Source organism: Macrobrachium rosenbergii, chromosome 24, assembly GCF_040412425.1.
Source record: "Macrobrachium rosenbergii isolate ZJJX-2024 chromosome 24, ASM4041242v1, whole genome shotgun sequence".
Taxonomy (NCBI): domain Eukaryota; kingdom Metazoa; phylum Arthropoda; class Malacostraca; order Decapoda; family Palaemonidae; genus Macrobrachium; species Macrobrachium rosenbergii.
Window position 1 is genome coordinate 32,723,964 of NC_089764.1, and position 17,001 is coordinate 32,740,964.

Here is a 17,001-nt window from a genome sequence, read left to right on the forward strand (position 1 = left end):
GTCCCTACAATATAAAATCTGCAACAATGCGAGTTCTGCTCTGGAAACATCCTCCTCAAGAAGCAGATTCTTGAACATTCAACAAAATCAAGCTGGTTGGTAACACATGTCAGAAGGGTATGGGCAGTCTTTGGCAGAAAATATGCCACCTTTTGGTACCATGAATCAGTACATCAACCTTTTTGATGACATACGCCCTGAAGGAAGGTCTGCACTGGACAGGACATCTGATGTGGGCAAAAGCAATAAAGCCCATACCTACCACAAAGTGTAGGTCAAAGAAATGGTAATCCAAGATCAAGTCAGAAGTTATGTACCTGATTTCTGAAGAGGGGAAAACCCCTATACCTTGTTGCCTTATGAAAACATGAGCAGAGAACACTCACAGGACAACAACGCTCACTGAAACCTACCTAGGACAAAGACCACAGGATGAAACGAGGTATGATACACAAAAGTACAGTGGCTAGTACTAACACTGCACTTGACTCCAGTTGTGTGGCACTCTTAAAATATCATGCTCATGAGAAATTGGCGAGTTCATGGCCCACCAATCTCAAGACAGACAGAACACCCAAAATAATCTGGCCATTCAACAAAGCTCTAAACTTATCAGCAGGAAACTTTTGCAGAATAGCTAAAAGGACCACAGACCTAAATGGAAAGTCTTGGCAAAAAGACAACTACTAAATATTCTAAGCTTTGCACAGTAAAGAGAACACAGCAAATGGAAAATAAAATCAGCCAACCACAAACGGATTCAAAGACATCAAAACATTCTCAATTAGCCAAACATTTTAAACTCAACTAGCTACCCAATTCTGCCCGTTTCTAAACAGCAGAAAGGCAGCAACTTTCAAGTCCCTGGGTCAATGAGTTGAAGAGAACCACTGCTGGCTGTTTTCAACAGGAACAGTAACAAGACAAGATGCTCTGGCAACTATTCCTAGTTTCAGGAACTCTCAATCTTGTACAACTAGGATGCTTCTTTCCCTCTCAAGATACTTGAAAAAGGCTAAAAATAAACCTAGGTACCAAAAAATACAGGAAACCAGAAAAGATTGTCAAGTTATCAAAAGGATTTACAGTCTTCAAACTGAGGGTGGTGCAAATTTCAAAGCACTATCAACAGAAAATTCAGAGCAAACATCAAAAGAAAAATCTGCTACTCTGAGAAAAACGAAGTTATACTTGCAGACCTACAGCATACATGGAAGTCCATCCATATGAACACAACAAAAGGAAGTTTTAAAGACACACATCACTTAAAAACACAAGGAACAAGTAGGCCAATCTCCACAAAGACATAAAGCAATAAATTACATGTTGAGCACAACATACAAGAACTACACCAAGTCAAGCAATAACCACCAATGCCAAAGCGCAACAACCAAATTAGACAGTTAAAAACTGTCAAATGAAAGAACAGCCTAATCCAATTTCTTAAAGAAGGGACAAAGCAAAAAAATCTTCCAAGTGAAACAAGAGCCTGGTGGATGTACTGGAGGAAGATATTTTCTCTGACTCAGAAGTAGACAAAGAGTTTAATGTACAAACCCTCACCTGTATTTCGTAAAAAGTTTGAAATTTATGAAATGTAATATTGGAACTCTACTTTCGGCCTGATATCACAAGAAACAAAAGGAGTTAAATTCTGTCAGCAACAGCCAGAAATGTCAGCAACAAAGAACCAGGGCTGGATTAAACCATACAGGAAAGAGAAACCTGTAAAAATCAAAGGGCCAGGTTTCTCACAAATGAGCACTTACAAAATGCCACCTGAAAAAGCAGAAACATCACAGCTATGAAAGAGGAAACTGGATGTTTCTACTGAAATACCAACATCCAGTGAGTTAGTTATCACAAGGAACTAGTCATCACAATACAAGTGAAGGGCAGCTGATAATGAGGAACAATGAATGTAAATATGCAAAACAAACTCTGTTTTGTCTAGCCCAAGTAAAATAGACAACGAAAAATCAATCATTGACAAAACCCATGATATTGAACTACAAACTTTCATCAAAACAAAATACTGTAAGGATTTCCAAATGGGGAAAGGTTCCCCCTCACTTTCTCTCTCTCTCTCTCTCCCAAACGCTCACCTTCTTGATTTTTGGGGTTTGTTTTTGCCTGAAAAACACATTACAAAAACAAAACAATTTTTATTGATCAAAAAAAAAAAAAAAGCTAAAAGTTCCTGGCAACAAAACTGACGCTAGTAGTTTTCTATAACAACTTAAGCATTGTATACCAGTTCAACTGTTCCCTTGCAAAACTTAAAAATGCAGATTTTACTTTAGATCATAACTTCTCATTTGTTACTTTGAGACAAACATTTTTACTTTCACAAGCACAAACAATCAATTGAAAGCAATAAGTGTAGTCTATAAATCTTAAGAGAGTTACCAGCTGAAGATTGAATTGCATGATATTTAAGAAAACTGGTCAAATGGAAAAGTTTTTTTTTAGATATTCCTTTCTGACACTGCTTGTCTTGAGAGAGTTAACAGTTACCCACATATGCAATAACTGAGAGAGAAAACACTCTTTTAAGGCACCAAAAAGATTTCCACCCTCCAGATAGATTTACAGTCAAAATATCCATCTTTCAATGCCCATGAGCTTGTAGGGTATGTCTTGAAAAACAAATTCACATATTCCCTCTGCTGGATTCTATTCTGCAAAACGTGTCATATCTATTAAAAAGAGTGGTTGGTCTTGATGGTGAAACTGTCCTCTTCATGCATACCTGGAAAACAAAAAAACATACTTCAGTATTCAATACATGTCCTTTAACTCACACACTTTGCATATTTTCCTATAATTATGGCTGATTTATTTGAACTCATTTGAAGGGACTACTAAACTCTTGTCCAGAAAAGATATCAGGAGATACATTAAAGAGGAAAAAATGAGACAAACTAGTTATGGAGAAATAAATAAGGTTGAGGAGCTTAATATCTTCAGAGAACAAAGAAAAGGTTTAGGATCTTCACAAGGACAGAAATGTGTTGGAAATCCATGGGAGGATTAAACTGGCCAAAGTTCATGGACAAGATGGGGATTCAGGGAATTAGGGGCTTAATACTGAAGGCCATTGAAGAAAATTACTTGCAAAACAAACCAAAACTAAGGCACAAATCAAGAATGAAGGCAGGGGCTACTGATAAATGCTGATTAAATTGGGGGCCTTGAACCAGGTAGAAAAGTACAAAAGAGGCAGATCAAGCATCTTGAAAACCAATGTTCTTATGAGAGAGAGGATGACTCTTAGAGAGAGAGAGAGAGAGAGAGAGAGAGAGAGAGAGAGAGTGAGAAATCATAAATAACATTACCAAAGAATAAAACACAACAGTTTTTTTTTTTAAAGGTCAAATGTAGCACTTACAATTTTTACAAACCCATAAATATTTCAGTCACACAACCTTAAGTGTAATAAAAAATATAATAAAAATCTGAATCATTTTACACATTTTCTTGATACAGGTATTACCGACTATACGTCAGGTAAACTTTCATCTTGTCCACAGAGGACATCCAACATCACAGTCACTCGACTGTGATTTTACCAATTTCCTTCAGCTGGAAAAGAGAGAGAGAAATTAGCATTACAATTAGGGCCTGAGGGAGTGAAGTGGCGTTCTGAGGGGGGATTGTTTGAAATGGCAGCCTGGGGCCCCAAAGTGAGGGGACCCAAAATGTGAAATTTAACTTGATAAATTTGCATTTACAAGAAGCCACCTGCCTTTAAAATGATCCTACAATTGCTCATATTCTAAAAAATTCCCCCCTGAACCCCCGCCCAGCTGCTTTGGCACTGTAATCACTGATGCCTCCCACCCCATTAGAGGGCCCCAAATGGGACTGTGAACAACAGGCCCCAAAATGTCTAGGAACGCCCCTGACCCACCTATTCAATCTGGAATTGTGGACTCGCCAATTCACGGAAAATTTGCCTATTTGCGGTATTTTTCACTGAGAAATATTCACAAACTACTGAATTTTCATATTTTCATGAATAAATTAACTTTTTGTGATAATACTATTAAACTAGTCAGGTATAAGAATTTTTAGATGGTCTTTTTGTGTTTGAACTATCAAAGTAGGCATTCTAAGCGTTTTTAGTGGGGTTTTAAGTGTTTACAGATTTTAGCTATTCACTGGGGGATGTGGTACACATCCTCCGCGAATACCAGGGTCGACTGTATTATTAAAATGCAGTTTACAGGGACTACTGGGTGACAATTTCCCCTTCTAAAGGCCCATCTAAAGGATCTGTTTTCAGTGACAGGTGAAAAACAAATAAGAATTGTTTGCATGAATCTCTCAGCATAAGGTGAGAAAGAGGTCCTGTACTACAAGGCACATCCAAAGACTGTTAGAGAAAAAAAAAAGGGCATAAATTTCATATGAAACAGCACAAGAGGGAAAACTGCCTTCTGGTAGTTTATTTGCATGACAACAATAAGAGGTAAAAAATGGTAAAAAGGATCTTCATCTATTACTACAGGAATCCAATCTGCCCAAATGGGATTGCATGTAAGTAGGTTCCCTTACTTATTGCCATATACAGACGGTCCTCTACTGTACTTACGAGCTTTCAACTTACGAACTTTTGGAGATATGAACTGTGACTGTAATTAAAATTGTAATTTACTGTATTATCATAATTTCCTTAATGTATTTAGGTTTTATATTATCATTCATGCTAATAAATGCTCTGTAAAATGCAGCTCAGCACTAGTACAGTATTGTGTTTTAGTAAGAAAAAATAATATGGTAGGTATTAACTAAGCTGGACTTTTGAACAAATCAAGATACGAACAGCTGTTCAGAACGTAACTCGTTTATAAGTTGGGGAGCGTCTGTATATGCAGGTTTCCTCTCAAATGCATCCTAGGTACAGTCTTGGAATTTAAAATGGGAATCAAACCATCAAAGTTCATACTACAGTCCGAGCTTCCTCATCCTATATGTGGGTTTCAACAAGGTAAAATAGTTGAAGAAACTATGACAGCTAGACAGGAAGAGACCAAATGGATTGGATGTAGAGCAAATAGCAGAAAGCAACACAGCTAGGGACCAAAAGACCTGCAGCAGGGAGCCTGTAGCTCTATATTTTACGGGCTGCAAAAGGCATTCTGGAAACAGTATCCACTTAACTGTATACACAATTTCTGAAGGAAATTCAGCGTCAAGAAGGAAAAATACATAACAGCACAAGAAATCTAAAGCCTGACAACAGAGGGAAAGAAAGTGCCAGTGAACAAAGTTTCTCCAGGTAAAATTGATGTAGCAAGTGCTGTACTTTTTCTGCCACTTTTTGAACAAGTTTCAGCTGGGAAAACTTAGTGCCATTAGATAAGACTTAGTAATGAAACAGAGGAAAATATAAGCTTTATGTTACCTTATGTGGATGGCACCTAAGCACAAAAAAAAATATCAGAAAAAGGACCTAAAAAAATTAAGAAAACTGCCCAAAAGAATGTTCAACTGTGAATTAGTGAAAAAAAGGGTAGATTCCACATGAAACAGCATGAAATGGTAACTGTCTTGTGGAAGTTTATTTGCATGACAACAAGAAGTGGTAAAAAAGGGTAAAACTAGGGTGTTCATTACTATGCAAAAAATAATTAAAATGGCATTTGCATTAAGGGTTCCCTTGGACTTCTGAACAAACTACAAGTCGCTAAAGGATGTCCTGAATGTTGTTAACTTGACTGAAGGATAAATGTCCACTGAGTAGACTCACAAGGAGTCATTAAAACTTTGTTTTGGATGCGTTTAGGCCAGTTTAAGTTAAAAAATAAACTCAAAAGTGAAAACAGGAGATAGGCTCATCCTATAATCTTTCACCTAAAGACTTGGGAGAAAAACTAGGACTACATAGGCTACAGGAAGCTAAAAGGTTTTTAAGGACCAAGCACCAGCTAGGAAGTTACCTAAGGAGTTAAAGATGCAAAAAGGAGAAAAAGACAAACACTTTAAAACTGAAAGCACCATGTCCAAGGCATTATGACATAAAAGAACAACTTATTCAATAAAACTCTAACATACAAAAAGAGACCTGTTGGAAGTCTGGAAAAATGAGCCTCAAAAAATCACAAGAATCACTCTGACCTGTCTTCACCTTAGAAAAAAAAAAGGTTCAATGCAATAGAAAATTTAGCCTCCTGCTTTGGATCAACAGCATTGGTTCTCAACTTTTTTACCATGCCCCTTCCACAGCCTCAGCTTGCATCTATGAGTAAAATTCATCCCAGATTTAAAGTAAAATGAAAAAGAGAAAATATAAGGGTTTTAGGGATAGGTAGAGGCAAATAATTACAAAACATGGTTAGTTAGGACCTAAAAATGATTTGTTTAGAAAACTGACCTCTGAACTTTTTAGGGTTCTTCTTGTGGGAAAAGAAAGGGGAAAGAGTACATAAAAAAAACAGTTAACTAAATAAATAAATAATAAAAAAAGGGGGATTTAGAAAAAACAATCGAGAAAAATAGAAAAAAAAGGGTGTTCATTATATTTTACTTATCAATTTAAATTTTTGTTTAGGAGAATGATCCCTTATTAATTGAAAAGTTACTACCTTCTGCTAGAATATCCTTTATTGATTTATTTTGTAAATAAGTCTTTCTTTCATGATGACCATCTGGGAAAGTCAATCAAGATTTGTTTGATTGTTACTGGGATGTTACATCTTTCAAAACACTATTGAAATTGTGTGCGGAGTTGACATCAGATGACCATGTGTGAGTCTGGAGTGTCTATTCTGAGTCTTGTTAAAATAACCTCATTGATTCTTTGCTTTTGGGTACCTAGAATGCCATTTTTCTCAACCTTCGTTCTTAATTTGTTTTAGTTTGTTTTGTGATTTAAAGGATATTTGTCCAATCATTTTGCCAATCCCATAAATTACAAAACAAGGTAAGCCCAAAGAGTCTAACTAGAGTAGCTGACCATAGGAAACTAACATTACAAGGCGATAGGTTTGCATTTTTTTTATATACTTCTGAATATTAGTTTCTCACTCTTGCAAAGAGAATAACAAATATAATTAGAGAATTTTTAAATTTTCCCTATGGCTCGCGCCTCCCCTGGGAATTGCTGATCTCCCCTCCCCCCCATTGAGAACCACTGACCTAGGGGGTCCCAGAAGAGCATGCGGCTTCATGAAGCAGTTAACGGAAAAGAAACTTATCACCCACAAACACACACAACATGGTAAAGCTGAAGACTTTTAATTCATGATCCACATGTACAAACTTTCTTCCCCATGCAATTCTCCATATACAACAATTACTAAATTACTATTCTACATGACCATATGCCTAGTAGAAACAAAATCCCACAAAGTGAGGTCAATTATTCTCCAGACAACTTGATAACCATACAGAGACCGAATAAATACAAAATACCATATATACTAAAAAAAAAAGGCCACTTCCGATTTGCCATGGGAGTGAAGGAGACTAGAATGTTTTACATGTTGAGGCTGAGACAGTAAAAAGCTAAATACAGCCTCTCTCTTGTCATGTGAGGCCTTACATTTAAATAAGAATACCACCACTCATTATTAGCTGGAGTTGAATGAAAATATGAATATACTTATTTGTAGGTCTGCATCTCAAGCTGAACAAAAACTAATGTGAAAAACATGCCATGTGACCTCATATGGTTTTAGGTCAAGTACAACAGCAGTTCAAGACTGCTATCTGGTAAATAGCTGCAAAAATCAACCTTGGTACAAAATAAAATTTATCACTATACTACAATAACGATTCCCAATTTTACATCAAATACAATATCCATAATTAGTGACAAAACATGCAGGATATATGACAACAGGTTTATTCAATATTAAATTAAGTTTGTAAAGCTATAAAAACCGATTACAATTAATATATCTAATTTCAACAAGAATTGAGTATAAAGTTAAGTAGACCACCCTCTTCAACTTATACACTTATCAGAATTAAATCAATGGTTTCAATGTTTAGTATTACTAATATGACTAGCTGAACCAAACCACTGAGTTGACATTAACTCTCACTATATCAGACCTCACTTAATATGTTGCAACTCCTTCAAAATATAACTGGATTAATAGAAAATGAAGATTTCACATTTGTTTCTGATACTTTATACACACTGTTGGATTGAAAGTTGGAGAACCACTAAAGAAACATTTGATTTTGAGAGTTGAATGCAGGACACAACTTAACTCGGCATATTGAAACTTTTTAAGAGAGTGCAAAATTTACTATAAATCCTTTCCATTCTGATAAGATGTGAAATTTTAAACTTGAGTCCTAAGCCAAACTGAATAGGCTAGTTGCCAAATAACCATGAAATGAATTTCGTATTTGTACTGAAAATGAAAGTAGAAAGGGCCCACTGGTGTAAGTATCTGATTTCAGCCCTTCTCTGGGTAATGTCAAAATCATTTCTAGTTAACGCATAATTCTACATAAAAGCTTTCATACATACACATTCTCATGTTCAACTCCACAGCAAGCAACATTAGAAGCAGTCCTTGCAGTTGTTCCTAGTCTGAAGAGTTTTCAGAGGAAACTGTATCCACTTCATTAAGGTTGAAAAACTTTAGTCTTGGAAATAAAAGCATCTTGATTAATTTTTGTCATTGATTTTCATGGATGATACCATTCTTCAAAAAAGGCAAAATGTTCAACATTCACATGGATATTTAAAGGCCATTCAAGTTTTATGCAAACTTGCAGAGAAAGAATGTCCATTAATTTGAACATAACTAAGAGAGCAACTTTGATTAAATTTAGAACCCAAACCAATAAAAAGACAAATGTACACAAAAATAACAATTAACTTGAATAACAATCAACTATTAATTTGTTAATTTTTATTTTTTCAATAGGTGGTCTATACTTTCTGTATTTCCTTTCATCTTCTTTCTAATGAACACCATAATATTCTTTGGAAGCCTGAATTTCAAGTCAATGGCACCTGTGGGCTTATTCCACGTGAATATGATTCCTCTTCTGAAAAATAATAATAATATGAAGAAAATAGACCCTCTCTTAAACAGGTCTTATTGACAAGGATGGCTGTATTGTGCAAATTTATCTTATACAGGATCTTTTCTTGTTTCCTTGTAATTCACTTTTCAGTCTCAGCAATGTTGGTCAATATTCATATTGGAAAAAGGAGAGTGTGGAATGTGGGAAGTCTTTTTACTGAAATAAACAGAAATCTGTGGATTCCTTTGTGTGGTAGGTACCACAACCTGAAGTCAAAACCTGAATCCAGATCATGGAAAGGATTCTTTTATTCCTGGATTTTGATTGAATATTTCAAAAAAAATGACTAAATTGATACTAATTCAGATACACTTCCATCCAAAAACTCAGAAAATGAAACTTGGCCAGTACTCCTTTGGACCAACAACGCAGAGCCTGAAAAGTGAATTACACGCTAACCAGAAAAGATCCTGTATAAGATAAATGTGTTTTACAGCCATGTTTAACCTTTTCAAATAATAAAATATATAATAAAGATAATAATGAAGATATGGCAATGGTACTGAAATACATACAAAACAACATCTCAAACTAACAAGAATGAAAACCATTCAGCAATTTTACAAAACATGAACTCCAAAAAGTTACTGGTCAATGCATCAGGACTCTGTTACTTTGCAGAGCAAGTAAATACAAGGCTGATGGCATTGCAGAAATTCATTAAATAACTGTTCCAAAACAATATTCAAACAAAAATGTCAGCAAACTACTTTACTTATTTGATTCAAAAACTAGTTTTAAGAACTTTGTCCTCGAAAAACAATCAAAAATTTATGGAAAGTGGCCGAAATCTCTTATTGCCATTTTGTATGCAATGATCAATTAAATTTTTCTAATGTGTTTTAGAGGGGTTGAAATGTTTAACTGAAAAGTTAAATCAGTTTAAAAATAAAGACATTTATCATGTAATTACTGAAATACATTCAAAACACCTTAAAGATTACTTGCATGATTGTTCCCCTTCTCCCTGGGTTTTCTAAAAATACCTAACTCCAGTTACTTAGTGACATTAACAAAGCCATGATACAGATTAGAGCCTTTTCATCAGCATTGGGGATGGCTTCCTCCTTGTCATCTGGGAATGCTGGCTTAGAATAGCATACCAGACAAAATGTCTTTACTTTTTAGAAATTTGATTCAAACTACACATTTTATTTACTGTTAGCTTAACAATTACATCTATTGCAGCATTTTAACAGGCTAAATATATTGCTTTTAGTCTAATTGAGGTGGACATTTAGACCACAAAACATTGCAAAAAAAGACATTTTGCTTGAATTACTGCCCTATAGTTACGATGATATCTGCCAAACTGCCTTTTGCATATGATTCAGCTTACTTTTGATTTTCTCCAGAAATTATACAAGTGGGGAATCCATGTTATGTTATAACTAACTAGAGAACATTGAAAAAACACAACTGTGTTTAATCAAGAAAGCTTACCTCAACCATAAGTTGCTAATAGAAGGCCTGTTTCTAGGTGTCCACCCATCTTGCCAATGACACGTAGTCACTGCAAATAGTAAACAAGTAGGAGGTCATCTGCAAATAGTAAACAGTATATTCTGAATTAAACTGTCCATTACATGCCAAAAACAGATATGTTTAATCTTCCACAATGCAATGATGTAAAACATCTCAACATAAGACCCATTACTCATGATCAATTTGTTTTTATAGCCATTCATGCCAAAAGCAAATGGAAGGTAGGTTGCCATTCCAAAGTTCAAGGAACAGACAACCTAAACTAGGCTAGAGAGAGTACAACCTTTTGTAATTTCAGACGTACTCTTGCAATACTTTAAATCACTTCCCCGTGTCTGAAGAATCTCATGACACTTGGAGACATTGGGGAATTCCAAAACTCCTATGCGGCCAATAAAACACCGACCACTTACTGCATTAATATTAAAATTTTTCTTTCTGACACACAAAAATTGATTTTACACGATCCAGTGCTATTTATGGGATCACTTTGAAGCTGAAAACTTGCAAAAATGAAATATAACCAAAACAAAAACTGAAAAATGTCATTTTTATAATAAAATAAAGTTTTATATATACTTACCAAGTAACTGAAATGCTTTAGTTTCCCTTGCACGGCAGCTTAAAAAAATTAGGAAATTCGCATGTAATGCTTCAAAGTTTAGTGCAGGTGACTGGTTCCACCCACTAATGGGAATCTCAGGAACTACTAGCCAACGGGCTCATTCTGTTTCTGCCATACGTCCATCTGAGGGGAGGAGGGAGGGCTCTGATCATTTTCATTATAAAAATGTTATTTTTATTTAAGTAACTTACCGAAGGCAAAACAAGGAAGTTACTTCAAGTTTAACCATTGCAAAAAATAGCAGAAAAAACATTAATGATGAGGACTGCTCCAAGCTATGACAATTTTAGATAAAATTTTTAGATGGCAACAGGTCTTCATAATTACTGCTGTAAATTTAACTCAAAAACAGACCCACAAAAAAAGTTTTCACATGTGTAACTGGAGGAAAACCTCAATGTTGCACAATGAAACAATTGTTAGATGTGGAAAGTAAGACGGAAGAGAGAACAGACGTACATTAAAAGGAATGAAAAGATTTCCAGCTAGGGGTTGAAGGGATGCTGCAAAGAAACTTAAGTAATGCCTACAGTGCACCATGTGAGGTGCACTGATAGCAGTACCACCCTACATGGGTTGACTACAGTGCAAAGCACATCAAAATTACACCCTCAAAGTCCTGTCTTAAATGAATGCACCTGTTTACAGAAGTAACGCCAAAAAGTTGATTGCATTTTGCCCTCAGCTAAGAAAAGCAAACGCAGCAAGCACAAGAACGCATGGCCATCATCATTTAACCCCTTGTGGATGGGTAACATACACTTTTATTTAGAACAGTTCTCATGGATTGGAAGAACTCTCCACATTGCATGTTTGCATTTTACTATATAAAAGTATTGTGGACATTTGGTTCCTTGATGAAGGAGATATATAACCTATATTAAGGATCTTTTGTGGTTACTGTAAAATGAGCATTGTAAGATATTGTAAAAAAAAAAATACTTTAAAATAAGATTGCTTAGTGGCAAGATTGTTAGGGTAAGGCACTGTATTAAGATTAAGAAGGATTTGAAGGCCATCAAAATCTAAATAACAGGAAAAAGATAGGATTGTTATTATTCTATGTACATGTTAGCTGACTGGCTAGGCAGGGTTGTGCTGTCACATGGAACTGGACTGTCCGATGTGCATAATTTTCAAATAAATTATTAGTATAAGGCTTCAGCTGATTGCTTTAGCAATCTACTTACTTACTATAGCCTCTTTGGCAGTAACACGCTCCTTTGAAAGGTTCCACAGGTCCGACAAATCCACAACATGGAGTTATTGGTGAGGAGTACTGCATCAATTCTGAATGCAACCACAGGACCCTTTCTCATTTCTGAAAGCAAAAATAGTATAAAAATGAAGTTCACCAAACATATTTCACCAAACCAGAAAAAATAATGACACCTAATTCATATACAGGCCTATAAAACGACAAGTACAAGCTCTCTAAATATGCCTGAATGTCAGTTAGGACAGAATGCCAAGTAGGTGTGAACAGATATTAAACAAAGACAAATTGAGATTTCAGGAAAAACCTTCCCAGCAAAGAGAGACTATGTTGGATTTATAAGGGTCTACTGATATATCAAAAAGGGGTGGGGTGTCTCTTTCACAACGTTCAACCTAATTCACAAGCATACTTACAGCACGGGAGTCTATTTCACATTTCACCTAATTCATAAACATACTTACTAAATTCACAAATGTAATCACAAATAAAATATTTATATACACCTGAATGCTACAAAAGATTCAACCCTTACCAGCAAAGTTCAAATCATTTGTAAATTGTTTTTCAACCACAGAAACATACTAAGGTTCAAACTTTACAACTAGATAAAAACATTATATAATTTTTTTAAATACACTTGGAAACCTTCACTTAATGAAAACTTTCTGAAGAGAGAAAATAACACACCTGTTCAACATTCCCACTTGCTATGTTAAACCAAGGGAGATGGAGTGAGAAATGTGTCTATCCAGTGTGCATTATATGGCAACATAGAGATCTGAGTACACTACATATGACAAACATTGCTGAATATGCATAATCAACATTAAATTATATAAATTTTAGATAAGGGTGCTTGAATATACCTCCAAACAGCAGCAGCTGGATGAGAGACTATGAACATAATATGAGGGCTATGTGACATAAAAAATCCAAGACCACTGTGGACAACACAGTACAGAGGGGCTATGTGGCATTAACAGCCCAAGACTGCTGTGGACAACATGGTACAGAGGTTATGTGGCATCAAGGACCCAAGACTGAACTACCCAGCACAGGGGCTATGTGGCATCAAGAACCTAAGAATGTTGTGGACAACATGGTACAGAGGGGCTATGTGGCATCAAGAACCCATGACTGTTGTGGACAACACAGTACAGAGGCTATGTGGCATCAAGGGACCTGACATCCCAAATCTTACGATACACCTACAGGGATTCTCAGGGGCAAGAATGATCTGCACTCTGGTTAAGGAATCCTGAGGCTTGGATGCCCAAATCTATCACAAGGAGTTCAAGTCAACCTGACAGGAAGGTTTTCAAAATGCCATTTGGGAATGATCTGCATCATCAGCCCTTGGTAGCAATGTGATTCACCAATGTATCACAGCCTAACCTTCCCACTAATGGCACAGGATGCTGGCCATTATCAACCTTCCCACCAACAGGGAGTTCAAGTCAATATTAATTCTCACTGAACAGGCCAGTGTCCACCTTAACCTTCGCACTTTACTAAATGCCATTTGCTACACCCTAAAATTCCCAGGCATCATCAACATACTTGATGGGCAACAATGTGATTCCTTCCCACTAATGTATCACAGCCTATCCTTTCACTAATTCCCACTAATGGGCAACATACCACAATATCAACATGTTAAAGTCACGAATTCCCACTAACAAGCAACATATCACAGCCTATCCTCCCCCACTAATGGGCCTCAAGCCTAACCTTCCCACTAGCCAGCAATGTATCCAGCCTAACCTTTCCACTAATTCTCACTAACAGGCAACGTGTCCACTAATAACCTCCCACTAACCTTCCCACTAACAGGCAACATATCATGGCCTATCCTTTCCACTAATGGGCAAAAATTCCCATCTAGGTTATTGACACCATTATAAAATTAAACAGGAAACTAAAACAACTTAACCTACAAAAAAAAAAAAAAAAAATCACAAGGCTGGGGATAAACATATCAATTAGATGGAGACATCTGAAACATGGCACTGAAAGTCTGCATTAGCTAACCTAGCCTAAAGTATCTCTGGAATAGCCTAACCACCTCCTAACCTTTCCACTTAATTCCCTCAACTGAATTATGAGGGCATAACAGAAAGTAAAACAAGCAAGCAGATAAATGAAGGCAATACATATTCTGATGTATCACTGTTCCAGCACCATTAATCCTTGGACTGCCAACGTTTAGTAAGACTCTGGTGATGACGCAATGCAAAGGACATCTACTGGTTATTGACACCATTATAAAAATTAAACAGGACTAACTGAAAACAACTCAACCTAAAAAAAAAGCAACAAGGACTGATGGATAAACATAGTCAATTTAGTTACCCGCACCATTAATCCCCATTCACCTCCATGGACTGCTCCTAATTTAGTATTAGGCTCTTTACTGGTTACAATGATGACTCAATGCAAAGGACATTGACAGGAGTCACAAGGCTCTGGAGGGCATGACTCAAGCAATATCAAGGACTAACGAAAACTCGAGTCAAGACTCTGGGGTTCACGACGCAACACCCGGGACTCACCATGACTCACGACACTTTACACACGAAGGATAGTCAAAAGGCTACCTTGAGGGCATGACTCATCAAGCAACACTGCTCACTACAAGCTTTGGCTTAAATATGCCATGTTGACATCGGCCAATGTCTCCTTAACCGCGAACCCAAAAACTTTAATATCATTAACACTAAAACGCCAACTGGACGTTAATTACATACCTGCCGTAATTATTAACGTCAACTGTTCATTCCGGTGTAATTATATTCAAATTATATCCTTCCTTCACTTCAAAATTTCCTCCCACGAAGAATTTAAGCTTAAACACGTCCAAGGCAGGACCGCCATGTCTTCCTGCCGTCTCTTCGAACGCGGCGGTTTTATGCCTCACATCGCCTGAACACGTCACTTTTATCACATTTACATCGTGTTTATTTAATCCCGCCATATTTATAAACACTTGGTTGTTGATAAAGATTGTTTTTTCTGCGAATTTACGGCAAATAACTGAAAATTCGTTGCTCAGCCGTCGGCGAACAGATTTCAAAACAACGCGTGACGTCACGTGGGAAGATGGTTGCTAGGCAACGGAAGAAGACGCTGGGGAAAACACTTTTTGAAAGTAAATGAAATTAAATAAGGAAATCAAGATATAATTAAAACATTCAGACTTGATAAATTATAATATTTATAACTAATATTTTTAATAATAATCATAATTCTTAGGTATATTTAACCGTATGCGGGAGCGAACACGCTACATTCAGCCAAACATTAGAAAGATTGCCCCCCTATGTTATCGTACCACTCACTAGTTCTCGTACAAGGGTAGAAAAATCAAAAGAAAATACGAAGATAATTAAGATATTCCGATCTGTTTTGTTTTTAAATAATAAAAATATAAGTAATAATAAATTTAAAACTTTAAATTATTTTATCATAAAAGCGAGCGAACTCACTATAACTCCTCAAAAACGTTAGAAAGCTACCATCCATTTTGCTGCAGGACCACGTTCTTCCTAGCTTTCGAGTTTGAAATATTGACGATAAAAAACAATTATTATGAAGTTTATGGCCAATTAATGACTAATAAACTTCATAAATTAAGAAAATAAAGAGGCATAAAGATTCTAGACTTATTTTGGCGGAAGATTAAGCCCTCTTCTTCTGTTTCTCTTCAGTATATTGGTTCCTCTTCTATTTACCTTCGTCTTGCATCCCATATATTTGCATATATCTATATATAACCTGTTTATTTGCACGCCTATATTTTTTCGTATTATAAAAGTAATTTGCGAAATATAAAACACATTTGAAAATTAGTTTTTTGCGGTAAAACAATAATTATTTTCTATTCGAACTTCAAATCAAAGAAAACGATATAATGGTAAACTTAAGTAAAATAGCAGCATTGTTTACGTTACGAGTCAGCGACAACGAACCTAAAAAGAAAACCCTCTACGCTCGTATTTGAATCATTTCCATATAAATTTTGAATGCATTTATTATTATATTTAATATTTATGGTGAAGAACGTATTCATCTTGTATTTAAGACTGATACTCTTCGTAATTAATTTTAGGTTCGTCAAAATTACGAAATTTACGGGGTCCGCGACGCTATAGCCTCCTATTGCCACTTTAAGTAACTAAAATAACAAAAAAAATAAAAACAAACAAATAATAATAACTGACAACTTTATTTGTTTACATAAACATTTCACCTTCGATTTTACGTAAATAACAACGAATCTTAACAATTTGATGTAAGATTTATATTTTAGAATCATTCTTATTTTCTTTGGTATCAAATAATATTCTTTATTTTGGCTAAAAACTCTAAAATAAATCGATTTTAAAATCATCATAGAGCAACTATTAGACTTCGGGATATTTTTTGTGTGTAACTATTGTATAATTATTACTAATTAATATATAAAAAATATATATTTAAATTATTTGCATAAAAATAAAAAAAGTCTAAGAATATTATATTTACTAATATTACAAGCTATTAATAAATGAGAGTTTTGGATAAAGAAAATTAATTTTAAAAGGTATTTTCCTTTTTCGCAAATTTTATCCATCTA

At 35.5% G+C, this 17,001-nt stretch overlaps 2 long non-coding RNA genes across 2 annotated transcripts; both read right to left on the reverse strand.

The window, feature by feature from the left end:
* Positions 1-2,706: 2,706 nt before the first annotated feature.
* Positions 2,707-10,556, reverse strand: LOC136851755 (uncharacterized). Its single transcript, XR_010856972.1, has 3 exons — positions 10,501-10,556; positions 8,492-8,610; positions 2,707-2,752 (listed from the first exon to the last, which is right to left on the reverse strand). It is a non-coding gene; the product is annotated as an uncharacterized lncRNA (long non-coding RNA).
* Positions 10,557-10,582: 26 nt separating this feature from the next.
* On the reverse strand, positions 10,583-15,467 carry LOC136851757 (uncharacterized). The gene is made up of 4 exons (XR_010856973.1): positions 15,134-15,467; positions 12,362-12,488; positions 11,126-11,290; positions 10,583-10,599 (listed from the first exon to the last, which is right to left on the reverse strand). It is a non-coding gene; the product is annotated as an uncharacterized lncRNA (long non-coding RNA).
* Between the last annotated feature and the right edge of the window lie 1,534 nt (positions 15,468-17,001).